The sequence below is a fragment of the Marmota marmota genome, unplaced genomic scaffold (genome assembly GCF_001458135.2).
Source record: "Marmota marmota marmota unplaced genomic scaffold, marMar, whole genome shotgun sequence".
Taxonomy (NCBI): Eukaryota; Metazoa; Chordata; class Mammalia; order Rodentia; family Sciuridae; genus Marmota; species Marmota marmota.
The window spans coordinates 15,581,860-15,606,960 of NW_025999999.1; positions in this window are offsets into that span (position 1 = coordinate 15,581,860).

Here is a 25,101-nt window from a genome sequence, read left to right on the forward strand (position 1 = left end):
AAAAAAAATCTTTGCATCATTTTCTCTTAAGTCAGAAGCTTTTTGGAGCCTTCTTGTGCTCAGCCAGTTTGAGCAAAGGCTTATCCATCCATGTCCTGGTTGATTTTCTTCCAAGGTTTTTGGTGCCATTGTTTGGATCAGGACTTTCTTTTTGCAGTTCTGCCTGGGCCTCATTGATGATAACAGAAAGCATCAAAGACTTTTGATGTCTTTCCTTCCAGGAATCCCACAGTTATGTGAGTTCTAATCCAAATGAACAAGAGTTCTGCTTCCTTAGCATTGAAGTGCCACCTTTTTTTTTCTTTCTTTATAGTTGTCTTTGGTTTGGTCTTTTGGACTTGCTATATCCCACTACTCAGGGCTCTTCTGGACAAAGTACATTTGGATTCCCAGTGCCTAGTTACCTAATTGTCTCTTTTTCTCTTCAGAGTTGTGGATCCACTGGTTTCTGACCTATTGGGATCATACTGAGGACAGTTTTAAACTTCAGTGACCCCTGTGGCAAATCTGAGATGTGTATAAGACGATCCATTTTCACAACACCTGAGAATGAATGGATTGAAGTTTCTAAATAATTAATGATGAGCAGATTTTCCCATTGTTATTAATAGGCACATAAAAGAGAGGAAAATTCTAAATTCACTTCCCTTAGAGACTCCTTAGAAAAAGTTAATAAGAATATACAGAATCTAAAAATTTGAACATAAACTCTTGTCTTTTTCTCCTGGCTCAAATCCAAATCAACTTCCTCCTACATTCTATATGTATCAGCCCTCCCCTCTCCCTTATTCTGCTCCTTTTAGTACCTCTGAGTCTACACCAGGCCATTTTCAGCTTTCCCAGTGGAGAGTGCCTGGAATGGTTTAAAATGTAAGTGGGTATGAAGACCAGTCTTATTGCTCTTGCAGCTTTTAGTATTAATGAAGATGATACTTGCATATTGTAATTAAACCCTTGGATAGAAGACAGTTAAATGAAGAATTTAGATTTGTCCCATGATCTTTTTATCCTGTACTATGTGATCTCTATCAGTTGGTTCATGACCTTGTATAACTTAAAAGATTCTAAAATTTACTGATAAACTACAGGTCAGATTAATTAGCAGCTATCTCACAGGTTTTTTCTGCAAAATTGATTGGTCAATAATCCAGCTTTATAAATAGAGTTGTAATAAGTCCATCTCTGATTTCAGAAATTGCTTAAACATTATTTTAAGAGAATACTATAGTCTTAATAGGCACAAAGATATAACAATTGCTTTATTCTCATTCTTTGTTGATGTTCTTAAATCAAGGCTACCGTGTTTAATTAAAAAAAAACAAAACAGAAGACAAGATGGCAAAAATCTCTCCATCTCCTAAACTATCAGGGCTTACTGAGCACTTTGATGGTACTTTGACTTAGATAGAAAAAGACAGAAAAAAAAGAAAGAAAAAAGAGAGGGAGGGAGAGAGAAAAAAGGGAGGAAGGAAGAGAAAGAAACAAAGAAAGGAAAAGAAAGAAAGAAAGAAAAGAAAAGAAAGAAAGAGTCATAGACCAAAGAATAGCTATTCAGAGTAAGCTGTTAAGAGAAATCCATTAACAAGGGTGCCTCTCTATCTGATATAAACCAAGACACTGTTCATTACTAGAAGAAAAGAAGACATTAGAGGAACAATTACCCTGCTTTAGCTTGAAGAATAAAAGTATTCATAACTTTAACAGAATGACAATTTCTGAAAAGGTAGCCTCCAAACTCTGCCCACAATTGCCCTTAAGCACAAAAAGGAGAAATTTCCATACAATTTCAAAAACAAACTTCCTATTTCCAAATGATTCTGGGCTATTTTATTTTATTTTTTTTTCCTTTCGTTTGGTCTTTTGGACTTACTATATCTCACTACTCAGGGCTCTTCTGGATAAGGTACATTTGGATTCCCAATGCCTAGTTATCTAGTTGTCTCTTTTTCTACTCAAAAGTTCTGCATCCACTGGTTTCTGACCTATTGCAGTCATACTGAGGACAGTAGGATAACTTCCTTCCTTTCTCTCCTTCCTATCCTTAATGTCTGAATTTAGCAAAATTCTCACCAAAACTGTCCCCATATCCACTGGAAAAAAGGAGGCATTGAAGGACAGCAGCCCATGATAACTTCAGGCCTCCAGATAAGACTCATTCTCCTATACACCTACCCCCGTCCTGTCAGAAAGACAAATAGGCATGGTTGCTCGTTGTCCGAGATAAAAGTATCATTAATAAAAGTGTGCCCTTTGCTTTCCGACAGCCTCAAATTGTAATACCATTAGTGTTGTCAATCAATTTTCATTGTTATAGCTATGCTCTGTATTTTCAGTATACTCTTCCAAGCAGACATAGCACCTATTGCACCTATTTGCATTTGCTTGGAGAAATCAACTACATATACAGAAATCAAGATACACACACACACACACACACACAATTTTATGCTCTTGATGCTTTGTATTCTCTTCTCAAAATTACTTAATCATAGCCTTAGAAGCATCCAAATCACTCAAGACCCTCTTTTAAATAATATGTGGATGATCTGTTATGTTCTCCAAATCAAGTCCTGCAGAATTATGTCTCTCCACTTTCTGACAGCATTACATAGCAGAGACACAAGTCTCTAAGGATTGTCTTTAGTTTTGTCATAGCCATATACATGATCTAGGCTATGACATCAAGCAAAATGGAAAGACTGTTTCAAAGATCAGATGGTATTTGTGACTTTCCTGGGCCAATTCCCAGCACATAACTTAAAGGATCCTGTGGGGTCATGTAATCCAGCTAACATTGGATTGGTAACTTTTATAAAATGGCTTCCCCTCTATAGAGCTCAATAAAAGTTGATAGCATGAGCCCCGTGCTCTGAAAGAATGACTGGAAATAGTCTTTGGTAACAAAAAGGACTCCTGAAAAATAATAGCCTTGGACTCATCAAATGCCATCAAATTTCTATGTACATTAATTATTAAGATAAACTTTAGGGGTTCTAACACAATCGTATGATGAACATCAATGACCTATGATTTACTAGAGCCTCTCAGTTTACCTTGTAGCAAAGTGACCTCCTACAAAACTCCTCTCACCCTGTATCTGTTTCTATCATTGACTCATTAAGCCCCGCCATCCCCTTCCACTCCCACAGAGAGAACTTCATGACAGCTCTTCTCTTACATAGATTCCTCCTGCCATGCTCTGATTTCCTTAATGCCATTGAGAAAAACCAGCATTTAGAACTATTTATAAAAGATCTTATTTAACCCATCAAATCCCAATTTTTCAGTTTTGCAAATATTTTTTTAAATTGGCACAGGTACATTAAAATAATTTGGAAATCATAATCTAGTGCAATTTAAAACTTAACAATATTGATATTATCTATGAACATAGTATGTTTTCCCATTTATCTATATCATCTTTGATTCATTCCAACAATGGTTTAGAATTTTCAGTGTACAAGTCTTGTACTCCTTTTGTTAAAATTATTCCTTGATATTTTGTACTTTTTGGTTCTATTACAAATGGAGCTGTTTTCTTAATCTCTCTTTATGGATTGTTCATTGCTAATGCATACACATACAGTTTATTTCTCTACATTGATCTTGTACACAGAAAACTTGCTGAATTTGCTTATTAGTTGTTATAATTTTTTAGTGGGTTCCTTAGAATTTCCTATGTACAAGTCCATGTCACCTGCAAATGGAGATAGCTCTACTTCTTCCTTTCCAACACCAGTGATATTGCTTTCTTTTTCTTGCCTAATTTCCTTCTCTGGAATCCTCAGTACAACACTGGACAAAAGTGACTAAAATGGAAGTACTGGTGTTGTTTCTGATCTTGGGAAGAAGTATTTCACCCTCACGCAGGGTTTTATATATAGTGGATTTGTCGTAGATACTCCATGCATATCATTTGGACAGCTTCAATTCTTCCCTCCCAGGTCTAATGACATGTTCTTTCTCTGCATCTTTACTTATTCTTCCTGAGAAAGGAAGAGTCGTTTTCTTAACTGATGAATTTGGAAGAATTGGGCACATCCTTAGATTCTGCTTCTCTGGGGAACGTGTATTTAGCTAGAGAATATGGTATGACCAATAAAATCAGTCTTTGATACAAGTTTTAGTGTGCTCTCCAATCATGCACTTTGAAATATATGCTTCTTCCATATAAGCAGGGAAAATTAATTTGGATAAACAAGTATAAATTTCTTTGGTAAGAAAGCTGAAGTTCAGTGTGGAAAGAGAAAGAGAACTTGAGAGATAAATATTTTACCTCAGATGATGGACTCAAATGATTAAATTTTTAAAGGTAAAATAGTATTCCTATAAATAAAATCAGAGAGCCTTCTTTAGATAGCCAATGATTTTCACAGATTTTGGACCCCAGTGTAAACTAGTGTTTGCTGTGACTATTAGCTGTACTATACACACAGACTGAAAAGAGAGGACTGCAATTATGATTACAATCTTCTGATAATTGAAAGCTGTCTAGTGAAGGAGGAATCAGATTTATTTTGAAATCTTCAGAGGGCAAGTCAGACATAACTTACTAAAATTAACACAGAATGGGATCTGGTCAATGCAAAGAAGAAGCAAATGCTTAAAGCTGCTCAAAAAATGGAATTGAACACAATGCAATGGAAAAAGATGCCCTGTCTGGACATTTCTGCATTAACCAGATGCTCACCTCTAGATGCTGTTGTGAAGGGGGATTCCTGCATGTAGTAAGGCTTGAACCAAACTTTCCACATAGTCCCTCCAATTCTGAGATTATAGGATTCTTAAAAGCACTAACCTGGGAACTGTGCACAGTAAACAGAAGACCTCAGTTTAACCTCCCCCCCCCCTTTTTTAACTAAGATATAATCATTATTTAAATTCTTTTTTGGCTAAACAGTGCTGAGATTAAAATGGAGACTTAGAGAGGTCTGAGCCTTTAGAGCAGGAGTCTTCAACCAGGGCAGATGAAGACTACAGGTACAGCACAGCAGTGATCCAGATCCAGCTTACATGGGCTCAGAGGAGCTGATTGAACATCTTTCTCCAAATTCTGAATTTCAGTGAGGTGAGGTTGGTATCATGGGAATATTTAGGTCATGGACTTGAGCAAAGACTATAAATCCGAGTGTTTTTGATTCAGAGAGTAGGTTCATAAGCACAATGACCAGCAGATATGGTTTTATGTGAATCAATCTCAGGAAGCTGGAGTGGTGGTGGGATGTCTTTTCCTCGTACTTTACGGAAGAACAGCACATCTCCTGCTATACTAATTCTCACTAAGAAGCATACCCCACAGTGTAGAGACCTGAGAGCACTAAACAAAGACACAGCTTGAAGTCCTATTATTGATGCTGAGAATGTGAATGACTAATGACTTGAAAATCAATCCTTTTGCAAGGCAGGTAGTTTTTAGTTTGTTTTCAATAATATTGAATGGGCAACTCAATCTGAGCTGTCAATAAACAGATCATTAACAATAATTTTTATGATAAATCACTGATTTTTTGCACGTAGTTTAGAAAGAGTTCAAAGAATTGTGTGAAATTGTTGTAACAAATCTTGAGTATGATTTGTGAGTATTTACATTTTAAAGATAAGAAGACTGAGAGAAATAGAATTCATGTGAATCCTGAAGTGATATTCATTTAAAAGTACATAATCTAATAAAAGCCTACTCATCACATTAAGAAATACATTTACTACAAAATTTTGTTTTAATTAGTAAACATTTTTCAAAAATTTCAATGTTTCTTGTTTTGATCAATATGTAAAGTAATAATTTTAATGATTACAACAGAAAAAAAGCTGATGTGTAGAGATTTATGCTCACAGAGAATAAAAAGCTACCTATCTATCGATTTATGCATGCTCTTTTGATGCAGAAAAGCATAATAGGGCTTTCTATCAAATGGTTTCATACATAAAATACATTACATTAGAATAAAAGGCTGTGCAGAAAGTATAATGAAAATTTATATTCAAAGAGAAAAAGAACTGATATAAAATTCCTAACTGTTAATCAGTTAATAAACTTACTCAATGTGTGAGTATGTCTGTGTGTGATTACAATGACGGTAGTGGGTATCAGAGTGCTAATACATTTTGATTCCCCTACATACATTAAAAAATAGTTGCACTTGATAATGTTAAAATGTATCACACATTGGAAATACATCCTTGACAGTTTAGTGAGTAAAATGGGTGTGTGCATGCCTACCTTCTCCCATAATAAATCACACAGTATAGAGGAACAATGGTATTTACCAGTCATACCAACTTGGTGACACTACTATGAGCTATTATAGCACTTGCTATAGAGGAGCCTCTCAATAAGGCCCTTAGGGAGGCAAAGTTCATAATTCAGTGAACAATTGGAATACTCAGTGTCTGCAACCAAAAATTCTGTCAACTGGCTAAGGAGTTCTTGTCTTCATTGTGTACTGAGGCTTGGCAGGAGATTCAAACCACACCTAAACCAACAATTTAGATAATGCAATGCAAGAAAGTCTCAAACTTTTTCTGGATCCAAACATGGGATAATGACATTCTGCCAAAGGTATAGACATGTTTGATATAGTTATGGAGATTTAAGCAGCACAGGTTTTGTTTTTTTGGTTTTTGATTGTGTTTTCTGGGGAGCTAGGCATGAGAAACATGGATCTTTTAGAGCAAACCTTATAAAATAGATTCTGGGTTCAAAGTTTTGTGATAAGGAAACCTCCCTGGTTTTGTTCTTTTGTGACTTACTTTTGAAACAGGTCCCCATCAGGAGAGACAGTGGTTGGGCAGCACAGCCTTTGGTTAGATTATAGTCTCTTCCTGGGGCTCATTATCAGTCAGCCTGTGATGCTGTACATCTAAACCCTATCTCTAGCACAGCTTTGTCTGCAATAGAGCTGATACTTTGTTCTCCACTCTCAGTTTTGATGTCTCTCAATCTGACAAGGAAAAGATGGGGGTCCCTAAGACCTCCAAATAAAAGTCCATCTGTGGAATTAGATTAAGAGGTAAATGTGGTTGCACCAGAAGATAATTTTGATCAGAATCTGGAGAGCATGACATAAAAGAGTATGGGAGATCTTTGAAACGCCAGGTAGTGAAAGCCCTATCTCTTAACTTACCTAAATATGCCCCATCTCTGTAGGCTGGCACTGTGGCATTTATTTTATTTCTCCATATTTTTAGTGGTGCATTATAGTTGTACATAATGGTGGGACTCATTGTGTCATGTGTTTTAAAACCTGATCTGACCTATTATAAGTCATTATCTGCCCAATGTGAAAAGATGAGCAACATCATAGCATTATAACAATGGAGATTCATCCTGTTCGATTCTCATTCATATATATATGTATATATGTATACATACATACACACACACAAACACAGTTTTAAAGACTTATACATAAATTATGGCTGATTACAAAAAACCAGCCTATTATTAACTGGCTTTTAAAATTCACTATCATTTTTTGTGGCTCTGACAATGTGATCCTTGCTACACAGGTCCAGCGTTTTCATTGAAGTGTATCCACCACTATGGCTACAGGAGCGCTCACAAGCACACACCCAGGAGACAAGTTCTGTCATTACTAATCTCTGGTGGAACTGCAGAGTGATTTTAGAACATGAGTCTTAGGGCAGAAATCATGAACTGATAAACATGATAGTATCAGAAACTACAACTGATGTGAAGGACATGGAATTCAACCTAGTCAACTTTTTCTCATTCATTCACTCAACAAGTATTTATTAATTGTCCACACACTAAGTGCTGAGCCAGTTGCTTACTGTAAATTTCATAGTCATAAATTCTTCCCATCTCTGTATTCACCTCCTGACTTGGAAGAAGCTTTTCCCCTCAAGAGTGTATTTCTCTACCTGTTTAATCTAGGCTCGACCATGGGACCTGATTTGGCCAACCTGATTTGCTAATGACAACTATTAGCAAAATATTTTCAAGGGTCTTGAAAAGTGCTGAATTCTTGGGGTTTGCTTTCTCTTGTTCCCAGGAACCTTGTGACTTATCACCATATGAAAGAGTCTAAGCAAGTCTGCAGATGAAGAATGGCATGTAAGTCCACAGTTACCTCTATTACCCTTGCAGATACCCGGCCAACTGCTGGGCCTGGGAGTGGGCCATTAACTGTTAGCTGACTGCAGATGCGTGAGTGAGCCCAGTTAATAGCCCATTGAATAGAGAATTCTGGCTGACCAGAACCCCTCCCAGATTGCTGACGCACAGAATCATGAGCAAATAAATAAGTGGTATGTTGTATTAAGCCCCTAAGTCTCAGAGGTGGTTTGTTACATAGTAACAGCTAATTGACCCAGTGATGGGGTTTCATAGCAAATAAAGCAGAAAATTTTCCTATTCTTGTAGAATCATCAACATTATTTTGTGGGAGAACAATAATAATAATAATATAAAATATTAGAACTATCAGATTTTCAGAAAATTGAAATGGGGCCTACACAATGGACAAGTGCCTCCAGAAATGCCCAAGGCTGGATGTCAAGGAAATCCCCTCGGAAGAAATGACACTTACAGTAGGATTTGAATGGCCCAAAAGGAGCTGGCAAGACTGGGGATAAAACTCTTCTATGCTGAATTCTATGAGCAACAATGTTAGATAAGGAACAGATTTCTGGATAAATTGAGATGGTGTGTTAGCTTTTCATTGCTGTGACCAAAATATTTGAGAAAAGCAACGTAGAGGAGAAAAGATATATTTTGGCTTATAGCGTCAGAGGTTTCAACCCACAGTTGCTTGTCCCATTGCCACGGACTTGTGGTGAGGCGGAGCGTCATGGTGAGAATGATGGGCAGAGTAAATCTCCTCACCTTATGGCAGCCAGGAGGTAGAGGGAGAAAGGGGCCTGGGACAAGCACAGGCCTCCAGTGACCTACTTTCTCCAATAGGCCCCAGCTTCTAGAGTTTCCACCATCTCCCAATAGTGCCATCCAGTTATTAATCCCTGAATGGATTAATCCATTGATAAATTCAGAGCCTTCATGATCTAATGATCTTCATCTTCCAATGATCTTCACATCCGAACACTGGTGCATTAGAGACAAAACTTTCAACACAAGAAGCTTTGGGGGACAGTCCAGACGCAAACCATCACAGATCAGGGAGTACAAGGCAATGGTTTCCTAATACATTTCAGAGCTTCCAATCTGAAGATGTATGGTGTTCTTGCTGCATTAAGACAAACAGCAGGAGAGGGCTGGGGAGTTGTCACAAATTACAGTGCATGTCTTGCAAGAGGAGTTCTCAACATCTTTGTTCAAAGTTTGTGCATTTAATGCTGGGAGCTGGGGAATTTTCCACTTGACAAGTTTGTCCTGGTTATAGAATAAACTTCAAATGTGTATATGACAGGGGCCAAAAAATGTCCTGAAAAGACAGCAAGATGGATGATGTGGAGATGGTACAGGGCTCCATGGGTCAGCATAGGTTTCTTCAGAACACTAGATTGACCAAACAGTTTACTTCTAAGCTACAACATGAAAGATTTCAAGCAATTTTCCTTTAATTCCCTATCACTTCATTCACAGTAGCCCCGGCTGTCATACCCAGCCTGAGTCCCCAGACTGAAGAGAGAAGATTAAAAGAAAGGAAAATTAGAAAAAAATTTTCTTTTTTAGTCAGTAGAAGGAGTTGGGGGAGCTTACCACATATCTCCCCATGAAGAAAGTCAAGAAATTTACTCCAAAGAATCATAGTTACCAAAATGAGTAATGTTGATATTAAGGTAGAATCCCAAACTATAGCTTGGGATTTATGCACACTTAAGAAAAGAAATAGTGGAGAAAAATACTGGGAAAATAACATCAAACACAAGTGTAGTTGCACGTTTCTAGCAGAATCAACCATCAGTCATGTAAGACTTTTGCTGTCAGAAAAAACTAATTTAGAGTAAAGTTTGTTATAATATGAAAGAAGGAAGGGAGGGAGGGAGGGAAGAAAGGAAAATGAACAAAGTAAGAAAATGGGAGATTGCAGAAGAGAAGATATGCAAAGTAAGGGAAAGAAACTATAAAGTTAAGACGCTTCAGTATTAAGCATGTATTTAAGTTACATTGGAAAACAAAAAACAAAGCAAGCCACCTGTGCCCAACTATAAAGCACGATCAGAGACAGACTATAGCGCCACCTCCAGGTGGGAAGAATTTTTGGATGGCAACACCATAAGGCTTTCTCAGCAAACCTGCTTTCCCAGCAGAAGTTTGGGCTGGTGGGATAATCGCTTTTGAATGCTGATATCATCTTTGGTTCCTACCAATTTGTAAATGCCCAGAAAAGTTGGCTTAAAGGAAAAATCAACATAACACTTTAACCCCATCATTTGTTTTTAGGGTCTTTCCACCTAAATTTGTTTAAAGTTAAATTTGCATTATTTTAAAAAACTAATGTTGCACTTGGCACTGATGTGGACTTTAGCATTCTTATTCATTAGCTAGAAATCCCTGCCAAAGTCAAACTTATTTTTAAAGCAAGCCACAACCTTCAGTGTAAGAATGAAGAACCAAAGTAGGCACATACTCTTCTACTCTTACTGTAAAAATCTTAAAAAAATTACTTTAGGGTTTGGTTTGAGATATACTATCAGATGAAATCTGTACAATTAAAAACCTGAGAAAACAAACAAACAAACAAACAACACATTTCTTCCTGCAATTGTTTTGAAGGATCTCAGGAAGGACTTGGGAAAGCAACATCAGTTTTTAACAGGATCTCTGTAGAAAAAAGAAGAAACTGCTAGAAGTTTGCAGCCCCTGACACCCTGTGCAGGCCCCTGCCTGACGGGTAAGATTTTCCCAGTAAGCCACCACCCCACCAGTGCAGGAGCTCAGGAAGCAAACATCCACCACGCATGCCTAAGAATACATTGACTGTTCTAAGGGTGATGGTAGCCTGGGGTCATGAAAGTGCTTTTCCCAATGAAGATAATGCCACACAATAAAATGGCCCCCTGTTTTCTTACCATTGGAAAGTCATGCTTGCTGGAGACTGAGCTTTTAATGACCACATTAACCTCTTATAACCATGATCAGCAGGTTCATCCTGCCCATGGAGTAGAGACTCTGGCCCATCTGGATGCCTGAGTGAGCACCAAATATTCTGGCCCTTAGTGCAACATAGAGCCCTGTGCAGAAAGCCTCAGTATGTGCTAATGATCCTTCCCTGACAACTGGTCACTGTCACATCTCTCCACTCCCTTCTTGCAGGAGTCCCAGCAGACATGCAAATAAAGGCATAGGCTACATTGAGATGGAGTCAAATGAGCAGGAATGACGTGGCTTCCTTGAGAAGATGAGAACTCTACCAAGCAGTTGGCTGCTGTCAATCATGTCAGCTTCAAAAGGTTCTGAGAATCCCTTCTCCCCAATGGTGCAGCCTCCTGCACAGAGGAGCTACTTGTCTACCTGTTGACTGAATTGAAGGATGTGGCTGGCCTGGGAGGAGAGAGGGCTTGGAAACCAAATAACCTCTCTGGAAAACGTTGGAAAGAGTCTGGGATGAGGAATTCTGCAGACAGGAATGTGGGCCAGTGCCACATGCAGGTGGGAGCTTATATCCAGAGAAATGTACCACGTGTTTACCTCAAGGAGAACCAAATTTTCTCAACTAATAAATGGAAATGCTAAAGAGCCTTACTGGGATTTGTGGGACGGTTAAGGATTTAGAGAGGTAATGGATATAGACATGTCTTGCCCACCTTCAGCACTCGGTAGATATCATTTCCAATTTACCAATGGCAAGTGAGGCCATTGGTGAAGTAGAAATTCAGAAAGGTGAATTGAGTTTTCCAGGGTCCCATAGCTATCAAGTGGTAGGTAGGATCTGACTGGGATCTAGTTCTGATCCTAAGCCCAGCTCTTTTCCCACTAAACCTTTCTTCCTCTATCAAGCTGAAAAAAAGAAAAATCAGAAATCTTAGGGGTGCTTGTTGTGGTTGAACACAGGAATGTAGGTACTTAATCTCTGCTGATCTCAGGGAAATGAGGCATCCAATGCTCTCAGATGAGAGGGCTTGAGAGGGATTGTGAGGGGTCGAGAGGGGTTGAGAGAGTGGGGAGAAGCAAAAGTCTGAATTGACAAAACAGACCCAGGGATTCCACCACTTAGCTCTGTGTGACCTTCAAGAAATTGCTCAAGATTTCTATCTCATTGCCCTTTAGATCCTTTTTCTGGAAAACAGGAGTTGGCCATTTTAAAAACTAATGTTGCACTTGGCACTGATATGAAAGTTGGCCAATCATAGTAGATACCTTGTAGTTGTAAAGATTAAAATATGACGTATGTGAACAAGGACAGTGTCTGGTCCACTGTAAGAACTCAGTCAATGCTATCTTCCATTACCTCAAAGCTATGATTCCCAACATGTTTCATCTGTGAGATGATCAGCAAGACCAAGGATTTGGGTCTGGGATCAACCCAACCCTGCCTACCCCTCATTCATCCACTAAAAGCATAACCAGAGTTGTTTTTGTTTTAATGAAACCTATATATCCAATCCTAGCCACAGCACTTTCACTTTCCTTCTCAAGGGACATCAGGCTATTGGCAACCCTATTATCTAGATGGGTCTGGAAGATGTTTCAGTAACCAAGGCAGAGGGAGAGGGGTCAAGAGTGAGGGGCCGCGGTAGGTAGTTACGTGTAATTGTAGAAACACAGAGTCAGAGGAGGAATAAAAACTATCATCTCTCTCTCTCTCTCTCTCTCTCTCTCTCTCTCTCTCTCACACACACACACACACACACACACACACACACACACACCAAGGGTCTGGGGTGAGAAGGCAAAGAATTGTTCCAACTAAGAGGTGAGAATAGGAGCTAAAGCCAAGACTGGAAAATGACTCCACGGGTTTTTCTGGCTACCACCCTGTCTCCCATCTGTCCTTCACAGCCAGATTCCTCAAAAATGCTTAAGTTTGGTGAATTTATTTTCTCATCTCCCAGACACTCCTCAATCCCCTCCACTCCGACATGTATCCCCATCACTCCACAAAACAGCACTGCATGGGGGCGCCAATGCATGTAAGGTGCTAAGTTCCAGGGACCATTTGACCTGATCACTTAATAGCATTCTTCACAGTTGACTAGTTCTTCCTCCTTAAAGGACTTTCCTCCTGTTTTCTATAACACCTTGGTCTCCTGAGTTTCCTCTGACTTTCTGACTACTTGTCAGCTTCCTTTGAAAATACTCCCATCTTTATGACCTTTTAAATATGTGAAGTCCTAAAGATTCAATTCCATACTCTCTTCTCATTTTTTATTCTTTTCCCAGATAATCTCCCTGTTTATAGTTTCAATTATCTTCTCTATGCCAATGGCTCTCAGATTTATGTTTCTGATTCAGCCTCTTCTCCTAGAACAGACCCATGTGTCTGACGGCCTATATAGTTTCATTTCAGACTCAAAAATGCTTCAAATAAAAAAAAAAACAGTCCAAAACTAAATATGATGGCCATTTTCCGGTGTTCTCTGTAACACTGAATGTTTTTTTTTAATTCAGCCAGTTATGCAAATCAGAAGCTAGGAGTCATTCTTTATTCTTCCACATCAGTCCATCATTACCAGTTCCTATTTATTTTATTTCCCTATATCTGTCTATCAATCCATATCTCTATCTCTACAATCAATATTCTAATGTAAGCTACTTTGCCTAAAATATTAATATCTGCTTAATCAACGTCACTGCTCTCCCCTGCCCTTTTTCCTTGTTCATTTTCTACACAATTGAGACCAAAATAATATTTGCAAGCCGTAACTGATTACCTGAGATCCACAGCCCCCTCCCATTACTTACACACAGCAGTGGCTATCCATGCTCTTGGGGTAAAATCATGCACATAATCTGTGAACGTGGTGTCCTTTCATTCTTGCCTCCATGATATTCCATGGTATTCCCTTTGTTTGAAATATTCTAACCTCTCTCTGTTTCGCCCAACTACCTATATCCAATTCTATAAGTTTCACAGAAGTCTTTTCTTTCCCTCTCAGATAAAGTCAGCTGAACTTGCTAAATGCTTTCATAATATCATGACACATAACTTCTTCAGAGCACTTATCCAGCTCAAATTTGCATATATTTTTTTTCTTTATTAACTCTATCTCTGTTCTCCCGCCCCCCGCCCCAGCCAGATGACAGCACAATTGTTCTGCTCACTATTTTATCTCCAGTTTCTATTCCAATATTTGGCACATAATAAAGATTTAATTAGTGTAGTTGAATGAAAGAAAGACAAGGTTGGATGATAAGGAACTTGGTGACTCTTATAGGACCAGAGGTGAGAGAGTCAAAGCCCTCTGATTCTCTGGTGTGCTCGTGGAAACATGCCAGACATCCCCAGGTTCAAGGGTACCGGGTTGGAGGAGGACACAAGCATATCTAAGAAGTGGATCAAAGTTCTAGTGCTATCCTTGCTCCAAAGGTTAGAATATCCTTACATGACCCAGCCAGGATCCATAGCTGAGCATCTTGAAGGAGAGAGAGAAGAGTAGCTAGAAAGGAGTTCCAACAGATGGAGGAAGCCCAGGCAAAAGCAAGGGAACAGTGGACACAGCTTCTGGGGCTCTCTCCAGAATGTCTTTCCACATTGATAGTCTTCTCCCTGCAGGTAATTAATGTGATAACCATGAGCTTCTGTCTGTCCTTCTCTGTGCTGGTTTTTGTTATGGTTTGATTTGCTTCTGTTTGTGATACAAATGTCTCTACCCCTTCTTTCTAAAAAGATAGGAGATATTTGAAAATGGCCAACGAGCTCTTTTGTTCTCTCCCTGGCTGGAGAGGCAAAGGAAATGACAAATTGTCTTATGATGTAGAAGTCACAGGATTTGCTTCTAGCACAATAACTCATGGGGAGGGAGGCATATTCACTGGAGCAGCAAATATTTGCTGAGAATTGGAAGAAACTCACAGAGAAGAGCCAGAAACCATGGTGTTTCTGAGTTATGCTATATAAGTCTCATCTCTACCCAACTCCATCTCCTTATTTGCTATTTGACCTTGGGCAGGTAACTGATTTCTTTGTGGCTCCATTTTATCATTTGAGAATGGAATCAATGATAGTATCCTTACTGTATAGGGTTATTGGGAAGATGAAGCGATATTATGCATAAAACACTCAATAAATGTTAGCACTTAATATTCTAAGACATCACATACAAGGTACATATTAGGAAAGGTATCATCCCTTAATGTGACAGAATGCAATTTTAATATCTTTGGGGAGATTAAATGTCAACAGATATTGGATACGTCCTCCAATGATTTCATGGTTTCCAGAAATAGACTTGGAAGATCAACATCCATCCCTGCCTGGTATCTAAAGTCATGCTTCCTTAATCAAAAATATTTATTATAATACTCAGAGGATATATAGCAGTGCACCTGGGATATGATATCATAAGATAAACATGGTAGATCTTCCTGCAGCCTCAATTATAATTCATGGAATATAATTTGAAACATTTAAAATAAACACAACAATTACATATGGGTTGGAAAGCAGAATGTGAAATTCTTCTTAAATTTCAAAGAAATTTCAAGGTAACTAGGGAATCCTTGAGTTGTGTCCCCAGACCTCCAGAAAGATGAACGTGCTCTCCTTTATTAATAAGGGTATTATGTGGAATAATTCAATAGCACTGATTTTAAGAATAAAAAGAGGATCATCTGAGAAGGTAATATAAGATGTTAGATTCTTTCACAAGTTCTTTTTCTCTTGGTGTATCTTCCAAGGGAACTGAGAATGAGCAAAGAAAAAAAATGAAGAAAAAAATCAATTGGTTTAATGATCCGAAAACTAGGGTTTAATGTTTCTGGCAAATGTCACAGCAAATATTAAACAATGGGTTCCTGGCCCCTAGATCAACTTAAACTAATCCAGCAAATGCAAATGAGAAGCATAGAATCCTTTCTCCTGCTCGGTAGCACTTAGATTTAGAAAATATAAAGGTAGTCTAGATGGGAAACACTCCAGATTGCAGGCTCCCATCTAGGTGAGATACCTGTAAGACACAGAGTACTGAGGAAGGCCAGGGATGAAGACCTGATTTTATACCCCGTCTCTGAGGTCAACAAAGTATAGACTGTTTGTTTAACTCCTCTTGGTTGCCTCATATGTAACTGAAGAGCTGGACTGTGACTATGTATTTCAGGGTTAGAGAGGACCTCAGAGGTCATTTAGCCCAATCCTTCCCTGATACTTTGGTTCCAGTCTTTTATTTGAACATTTCTAGATCTCAGTAGACTTTGTTACCTCTGAGTGTCATTATTGGATGAATAGTGACATTATATATCATAATAGTCAACAATGATATTCATTTCCAATTCAGACCTGGGAGACAGGAGACAGGAGACTGGGGTCTGGATTCCACAACAAACCGATATCTATTTACATATAAAATTCTTTATCTCCCTGAGTTTTAGGCTCCTCTTCCATAAAGCAAAGAAGTATAGAATACATAATTCTTGAGAGGATATTTATGAACCTCCAGTGACATCAAATCCTCAATATTCAAATAATAGTCCTTTCTTTTTCCCATCTTTATGCTCTTTGCTCTGAACTATATCAGAGAACATAACTACTTTATCACTCTGGCATCTGCCTTAAATAGGGGCAAGAGTCAGGAGGTACTCTTCTGAGAATAAAAGATGATCCCTTCTCTGGGGTACTTCACACATAGCAGTCTCCAGAGAACTTGCAAGCAGTCTTACCCTCACTTTCCAGCTATTGTCTCCTTCCTCCTCTGGGCTTCTAGGCACATTTGTCTTCTCTCTCAAACACAGTGTAAAAGGAAGCTGAAGTCCCACAGTGAGAGATGTTCTGGAATGCACCACCGATATACAGCTCTGGAGTTGAGCTCCGACTGTACAGCGGCTGTTCCATTAGCCAGAAGCTACTGTTAGGACTGACAGCCAATTATGGTCAAATCAAGAAGAAAGAATGAGCACGAACCAGGTTTCCCTTGGGAAATCCAACTTCTCAATGTTCAATGCAGTGGAGACCAGATTGCCCATGGGTGCAATTGTCTGAATGTCATCAGTCTCTTAAAACTGGCAAAGATTCATCAGTGACACTAATGATCAAGCTGGATTTTCCTGACGTGTTTTAAAATGACTGCATTAATGATGATAATTCATAGCTTTCCTGTATTATGCCTTTGGGAGTGCCTTCCACAGGGACTCTCAATTTAACTGTATCTTGCATTGACCAGTGACTTAGTACCCAAACTTAATGTAAGCAGAAATTTGTGGAAGCTCTTGCACATGTTCTTCACCCTTACTTCTCTGTAAGTGCTAAGAGAATGTACCTGAGCCAGCCTATTAAAAGCATGTAAGAGTCATAGCAAGAGACCCCTGTCAATCCAGGCATCCCTGCTGAGCTATCCTATACTGGAACTGTAATTAAGCCCAGATATGGAAGGGAGTCTACTTGGAACCCAAAGAATCATTCTGACCAGCCCAGCCTAAATTACTGTCCTCTGGACTCCCACTGTCATCCTATAACTGGTTCCAATGCTCACAGACAATAGATGATTATTTTTAAGCCACTGAATCGTGGAATGGTTTAGTATATAGCATTTTTGTGGTTAAAAAAAAATCATCCTTACAGAGATATTTAACTTCTCTTCTTTCATATGTGGGGAACAAAACTGATTCTTTAATTGGCCATATCAGAAATAAGATGTTCTGGAAAACCCAACCAGATTACAGTTTTTAAAACTCTGCTTCCTGTTCCCCTCCCTCATGCCCATTAGAAGTCAAACTCTCTGAACCTTTTTTGCATTTGTTCTGTCCTTTCACCAAATACAAAAAACACCCTAATAGTTACTAAGAAGTAACTGCGATATTGCTTCCTTGACCTCGGGTGGGCATTTATAAGCAGAAATTGATTGTCAGTTGAATTATGCAAACCTCTGGAGTCTGTCATTTATTTCTCATTATTAAATAATAATAATATTAATAATAATAATAAAAAAATTCCCCCAACAGATGGCTTCTCCTGTCAACTTGAAGTCTTTCTGCCTCATCTAGAAACAAGAATTGCCAAAAAAAAAAGACATTCTCCAGAAAGGCTAGCTGCAATCAGGTGGACCCAAACTGACTTCAGACCATCTTTTCTTGATCTTTTTATTGACCCCCCCTTTTGCATGGTAAGCCACTGTGGCACCTCAATAGAAAGAATGGCTATGATGGACCCCAGAGCTCTCTGGTTAATGACCATGTTTATCAGAGAAGACTTCAAAGATGTAATTCCCTTTGGTGTTTGCTGAGCATGCCCTGGGTTTCCTGGACTCAAAGATCCAAGGACATTTAGCCTTAAAATCTGCCTTTTCATTCCCTGCATGGAACTTCCTGGCTGCTCAGCTACTTGTCTCCTCCAGCTTCATCTTCCTCAGCCATCTGTCTTCCAAGCTGTGGACAGACTGGGCCAAGGAGACAGGACTGCCCGGGTCTCCAGTTACAGAATTCTCTGTGGAGGGAAATCCATATGCAACTGACTCATTGTTCTCCACTTGCTGGTTAGGGACTGGGTCACCAGGAAAGTCATCAAAGCCAACCAGACACAAAGCCAGGCTGAATAGATGCTATGGTGCTGAGTTTCTTCCAAATGTCCCTCATCAAGAAGGTTCCTCCCTGATCTCCAGGTAGCTTCCTTCAAGGTCTGATTTGGAGAGAAAAGAAGACAGAAAGAGGAAATCAGGGAGGCTAAGGGATCATTCCATAGGAAAACTCCTAAAGGACAGGATTGGTGGATAGTGCTACATGCTGCAGGAAGGAGGGAGGCTCCTCAGTAAAGTGGGTTCTCCGTAAGAATAGGGCTCCCTCAGTTTGGTGCATTCTCTTGGCATGGGTCTCAGGAGTTTGGAATATAACCAATTTCAACAGAAGTTAGGGAAGCTCCACATTATAGTTTTGGCTGAGCTCTCTGGTAACTTCCCAGGTAAAATCATTCTTATTAATTGCTTAAGTGGAAGGGCAAGACATTCAAGTTTATTCTCTCCCATGAAGCTTTTACTTTTTACCAGGTCCTTAGTGGAGACCTTTCCTTAACTCATATAAAGGAACTCATATAAAATATAGGAAGGCAGGAATCACATGCTTTAGAAGTCTGGTGTCTGGACCCTTGTTTTTGCCCCCACTTAGAAGATTTGTGTGACCCTGGGAATGGCATGATTCTTTGCTTAGACCAACTTCCCTTAGTAACTTGGGAAGGTCACACCTTAATGAGCTTCCCCTCCTCTGGCACTCCATGGTTCTTATTCTTTTTTAATTCAAATGTAGTTATCTATCATTTTAGAGGGAACTTTGCAGAAAGCCACACATGGTCAGATGAACTAGTTCTTTCTGGACTCAGGGCAATCCTATGAGGTCTGCTTGGTCCTGAGTTCTGACAAGCTCTGATTTCAGACTAACTAGGTCAGAATACTGTCCTTTGGTGTGCCTAATAAGCAAGCTCAGCTTTTTGATAAACAGATGAAGAGGTTTTATTTTGTTTGGCAAGCAACAGTAACATAAATTATTAAGTGGGACTCCAAAAGAAAACCACCTCCTTCATTTGTAACTGTCTATATCAGCAAATATGTGTATTGAATGGAACTATTCATCAGCTAACTCATTAATGACATGAGGCAAACAGATCTTTAACTATTTACCCTGAAAGGCAAGCTTAGTCAAAAAGCAGCTATTTGTCCAGGGGAAACATTGGCAATGATGCTTATTAGGGTGATTTGGTGTGATGAAACTGTATTGTCTGGGGGCAGCTAGCAGGCAAGAAGCCATTCCCTAGAGTTACAAAGCTAATCTTTACTGGATTTGTCACAAACAAAGGATGAGACGTTCATGCAAGGAGTGAGGAGCCATTCGGGGCTTTAAGCCACCATTGGCCCTCCCAACCTGCTGAGGAAATTCAATGCAATCAAACCAGTCAGCAAACAGACCAGAGACTCTGAAATTGATTCAATCTGTGGTGTGGATGTGTTTATTATGTTTCTTGTGACTTAGCAGCCAGGGCCTCTTCAGAAAAGGGAAGGGAAAAAAAATAAAAAATATAAATAAATAAATAAATAAATAAATAAATCCTATTTGGCATTCCAAGTGGCTATGCTGGTTTCTACTTCTTGGCGTTCATGGCTTACAATCAACCATAATGGATCAATAGTTTTGCACCCAGCATCTGGGCTTAGCAGCAGAAGAGGTTGTCAGGTCTCTCTGAACTCAAAATTAACCCCAAATAGACAGACCTAAGACTTAATTGGGAGTGAAGCAAGCCGCAGTCCGACCTACATGCTAGGGAGAGGCTGACAAACCCGCCGTTCTTGCTATTTCCCTAATAAAGAGCAAAGTAACAGATCTGGATCTCTGTCCATTGGTCCAGTCGTGGAAGATACACATGTTTACACAAACACATGTAGATATAGACGTACCCATCTGGAAATGTTTCCACTGAATTTAACTACTGGTTTCAATAAACAGATTTTAACAAAAACTGATTGGGAAACTGTGCAATAAAGCTTAAACTCTGGTTGAGCAGACACAGACTAGCCCCAGGGACATTATTGGCTGTATCAGGCCTGTAGCATGAAAAGCCCTCTCTTCACAAGCTGGTCCTTCCTGTGTGCCCACTGAAATTGCTGTCTGGATGTGCCTCTTTGTCCATTTCCACAACAGTCCCATGCTACCTCCTAAGTTCACACACACACACACACACACACACACCCCTCAACTCTGAACTTCTTTCCCCTCTCCTCTGACATTTGGTTTACTTGCTGCTTCTTAACTGGGGAAAAAAATCTTAATGATAGTTTTTACTTGTTATTCTTCTCCTGCACCCAGCACCTCCACAAGCCCTCACCTGACCACATATAATCCAGGATGGCCTTTTAAATACAATTTCCTATTCTTGAAAACAGTTTTCTGCAGGTGGTATGCCCTTACGTGATTATCTACCTTCTTCTTTCTACCTCTTTGCATCATGTGAACTGTTAAAATAGTGGGCAGCATTTTCATAGTAAGAATGGACTTTCATTTTAAAAGAGAAAAACAAGGGCAATATGCACTCAATAGTGAATAACGATTGCAATGTTTCTAAAGCTATCTGTTCAACAATAAAGCCTGGAGAAGAAATACTCTTGAAAAAAAATTTTCTGGGTTCAAAGGGGCTCTGTGTTTGTTGTTTCCTCTCTGATTATAAAAGAGTTTAATATTCAATAGAAAATGAAACCTTCAACAAATGGCTTCAGAGTCCAACTGAGCCTGAAAGGACCAGGGGGAAAAAAAAAAAAGTGGGTCCCAGCACATGGGTATGGACCCAGCAAGGCCACCCAGCAGGGGAGATGCATTTCACACTCCCTCTAGGCATTACTTCCAAATTCTTCTCTGAGCATACGCATAGAACACAGTTCATGTCAGGATCATGGCCATGGTTGTTAAATTGAGTAAACAGACTTTCTGAGCTTCCAAAAGCATGACCATGAAGCTGCTCTGCCCAGTCACCTGGGCATTTTTCAAGCTCGGGTTATCCTTCATCTTTGGCATCTTTGAAACTGATGTTAATCCTCAATTTGGGATAAAGATGTCTGAGATAAAATATGCATTGGAGATTAGAAGTGCCAAGCTTTAGAAAAGCAGGGTTCTCCACCCGCTGTGTTTTCTAATCTTTCTCCAAAGCACTAAAGAGCTAGCACATGCCCAAGGATTAGCTGTACTTAAATGTCCATCTTAGAAGAAGCATTTTAAAGGGGACCAGCTGTTAAAAAGATATTAACAATTACTTCTCAAAAATGCTTTCCATTTAGGGCAGAATCATTTGTGATGCATTTATAAAGAAAGACAAAAATTTCAAAAGGAGTTAAAGAAAAGGAAAGAAAGGGCCAGGCGTGGTGGCACATGCCTGGAATCCCAGCAGCTTGGGAAGCTGAGACAGGAGGATCATGAATTCAAAGTGAGCCTCAGCAATTTAGCAAGGCCCTAAGCAACTCAGTGAGACCTTGTCTCTAAATAAAATATAAAAACGGGCTGGGATATGGCTCAGAGGTTAAGTTTCTCCCCCGCCCCCCCAAAAAGGAAAGAAAGAGAGGAGAATTTGGAAAGAAAAGGTACACAGGATTCTTTTAAATGAAAACTGGTGCTCCCTGAATATGTTTGCTAGAGTACCTTATCCTTTAGATGTACCTTCCCTTGTTATTAGTGGGATTATATGTATGTCCATTAAATAGTTGCAATGCACAAATCAATCCAAGAGAGAGACATGAAATTAAATAGGTAGCTGAGGATGATATTTGGGTACAGGGATTCTGTTCCTAGCTGAGGCAGAAGTCTCTAAATGTACTGGAAGATGCTAGAAGCCCAGACTGAGGTCAGGAAAGAACAAAACTAAGCCCCAAGGATTGTTTGCTCAGAACAAGAACATCTGATTGCTTATGCTTTTAGCCTCAAGCATGCTATACATAAAAGTGAGAAACAAAAATGATACCGGGATGCTATGGATAGAGGGAGGAGTGTTTGATATTGGCACACTGGAGTACCACTACAGTTTGATGATTCTGCTTCCCAGGAGGCACTATATTTTGGACTGGAATAAGAAAGTTACTCTTGTAGGAAAAGTCATTGGAACAATGTATTCATTTATTCCAACTCTGCAGCAAGCACTGAAGGAAGAAGATCAACTCTGCTCTAAGGACTGAGTGCTCACAAACAGAGAGACTGTAAACAGAAGCAAGTAGAGATTTTTGTTTGTTATTCTGTTTTGTTGTTATTCTGTTTTGATTGTTTGTTTTCTGTTGGGGATTGAGCCCAGGGCCTTGCACTTGCTAGGCAAGTGCTTTACCACTGAACTACATACCCAGCTCAGGTGCAGGGTTTTTGTCAAGTATGTTATAGGGACCAAAGACACCCTTAGCAATAATACTGAAAAAGGCTATACCCAAATTTGAGCAATTGTATCACCATAAATAAGTTACTGAAATAGCAAACTTCAACAAAAACAATATTCTTCCCCCAAGTTGAGAGTTCTTTCTTCTGTATCACGAAGGTTGATAATGACACCATAATCCAGATGACTGGGAATCATTTTGATGCCCACCACAATTAGATATAAAACAGTTCCATCACCCCAATGAAATGCCCATATGCTATTCCCCATACTCATATCCTTCCCACCTTCAAACCTGGGAACCACTGATGACTTTCCCATTATTATAATTTTGTCTTTTAGCAAACATCACATAAATTAGTCATCTAACTCACCTTCAACACTGACTTCTTTCACTCACTCGAATGACTTTGAGATTCAGCCAGGTTGTTGCAGCTATCAGTAGTTTATTCTGTTGTGTTCTGAGTTGTATTCCCCCATCTATTCTTTGAAGGACATTTAGGTTGTTTCTAGTTTGCACTATGATAGAATAGTTGTGTACAGGTTTTTGTGCAAACACAATTTTTTATATGTCTAGGGTAAATACAGAGGGAGTAGGGCTTCTGGGTAATATCACTAGTGTATGTTTAGCTTTATAAGACAATGACTGTCTTCTAGAGTCGCTATGCTGTTGTGCATCCCAAGGAGTGATCCAAGAGAGTCCTTTTCAGCACTTGGTAGCATCAGTGTTTTTAATTTTATCCATCCTAACAGGAGTTAGGATGGTATCATGATTTTAACGTGCATTTCCATAACATCTAATGATGTTAAGAATCTTTCGTGCATTTAATTGCCTTCTGTATGCCCTCTTTGATCAAGTTTCTCTTCAAGTATTTTGTCCATTTTTAATTGGTTTATTTGTTTTCCTACTGATGATAGTTGACAATTTGTAATGTAGCCTGGATATAAGTCCTTTGTAGATAGTGATTTTCAAGTATTTTTCTCCCAGTCTGTAGCTTGTTTATGATTTTAATCTATACGTAAGATTCACTTTGACATAAATTGTATAAAGGAGGTGATATTTAGGAAGAAATTCTTTCTTTTTATTGGCATGTGCATGACCCATGGTCCTAATGCAATTTGTTGGAAGACTATTCACTATAAATTACTTTGCATCTTCATCAAAAATCACTTGGTCATGTAGTTATGTTTCAAAACATCACCTTTTACCCCACCAATATGTACAGTGTATATATCAATCAAAAATAAAACAAAAGGCCAAGCATTGTGGCACACACCGGCAATCCCGGTGGCTCGGGAGGCAGGATGATTGCAAGGTCAAAGGCAGCCTCAATAACTCAGTCAAACTCTGTTTCAAAATAGAATATGAAAAGGGCTGGGGGTGTAGCTCAGTGGTAGAGCACCCTGGATTCAATCTTTGTTATCACAAAAAATAAATAAAATTTAAGAATTAAAAACAAATCAATTGACTCTATTGGTATGGATTTATTTTTAGAATCTTTATTCTATTTTACTAATTTATGTGTTTATTCCTATGCATGATTACTATAAGTTTATAGTAATCTTTAAAACACTTTAACAAGAGATTTTCCTACTTTTTCTTTTCAACATTGTTTTACCTCATTTGTTTTTCCATATGAATTTTAAAATTAGCAGTATATCTACAAGACATCCTGTTGACATTTTATTGAGTCTTTTGATCCATGAAAACAATGTTTCTATATGTATTTGGGTCTAATTTTTTATATGTATTTTCTCACAAATATAATATAAATACTTGGGCTTTTTAAAATTTGTTTTCCAGTGGGTCATTGCCAGTACATAGGAGAACAACTTATTTTATATGTTGATATTTACATCCTGGGATATTGTTAAAACTCACATCTTGGTTCTGGGAGGCTTTTTGTTTGTTTTGTTTTTTAGATTCCTTGAATTCTTCTACGTAGACAATCATGTCATCTGTGAGTAGTGATATTTTTACTTCTTCCTGTTCAATCTGTATGCCTTCTATTCCTTCTTCTTATAGCATTGGCTAAGACTTCCATTATGATGTTGTTTATATAAAAACTCCTTCTTATGGTGGTTGTAGTTCTTGCTTCTGTAACTTGTAAACATGGAGCTAACATATCGTTAATGTTCCCTGACTTCCTTTCCTTTCACAATTAAGGGAACTCCAAGGCCCCACCAGATTTCTATCAAT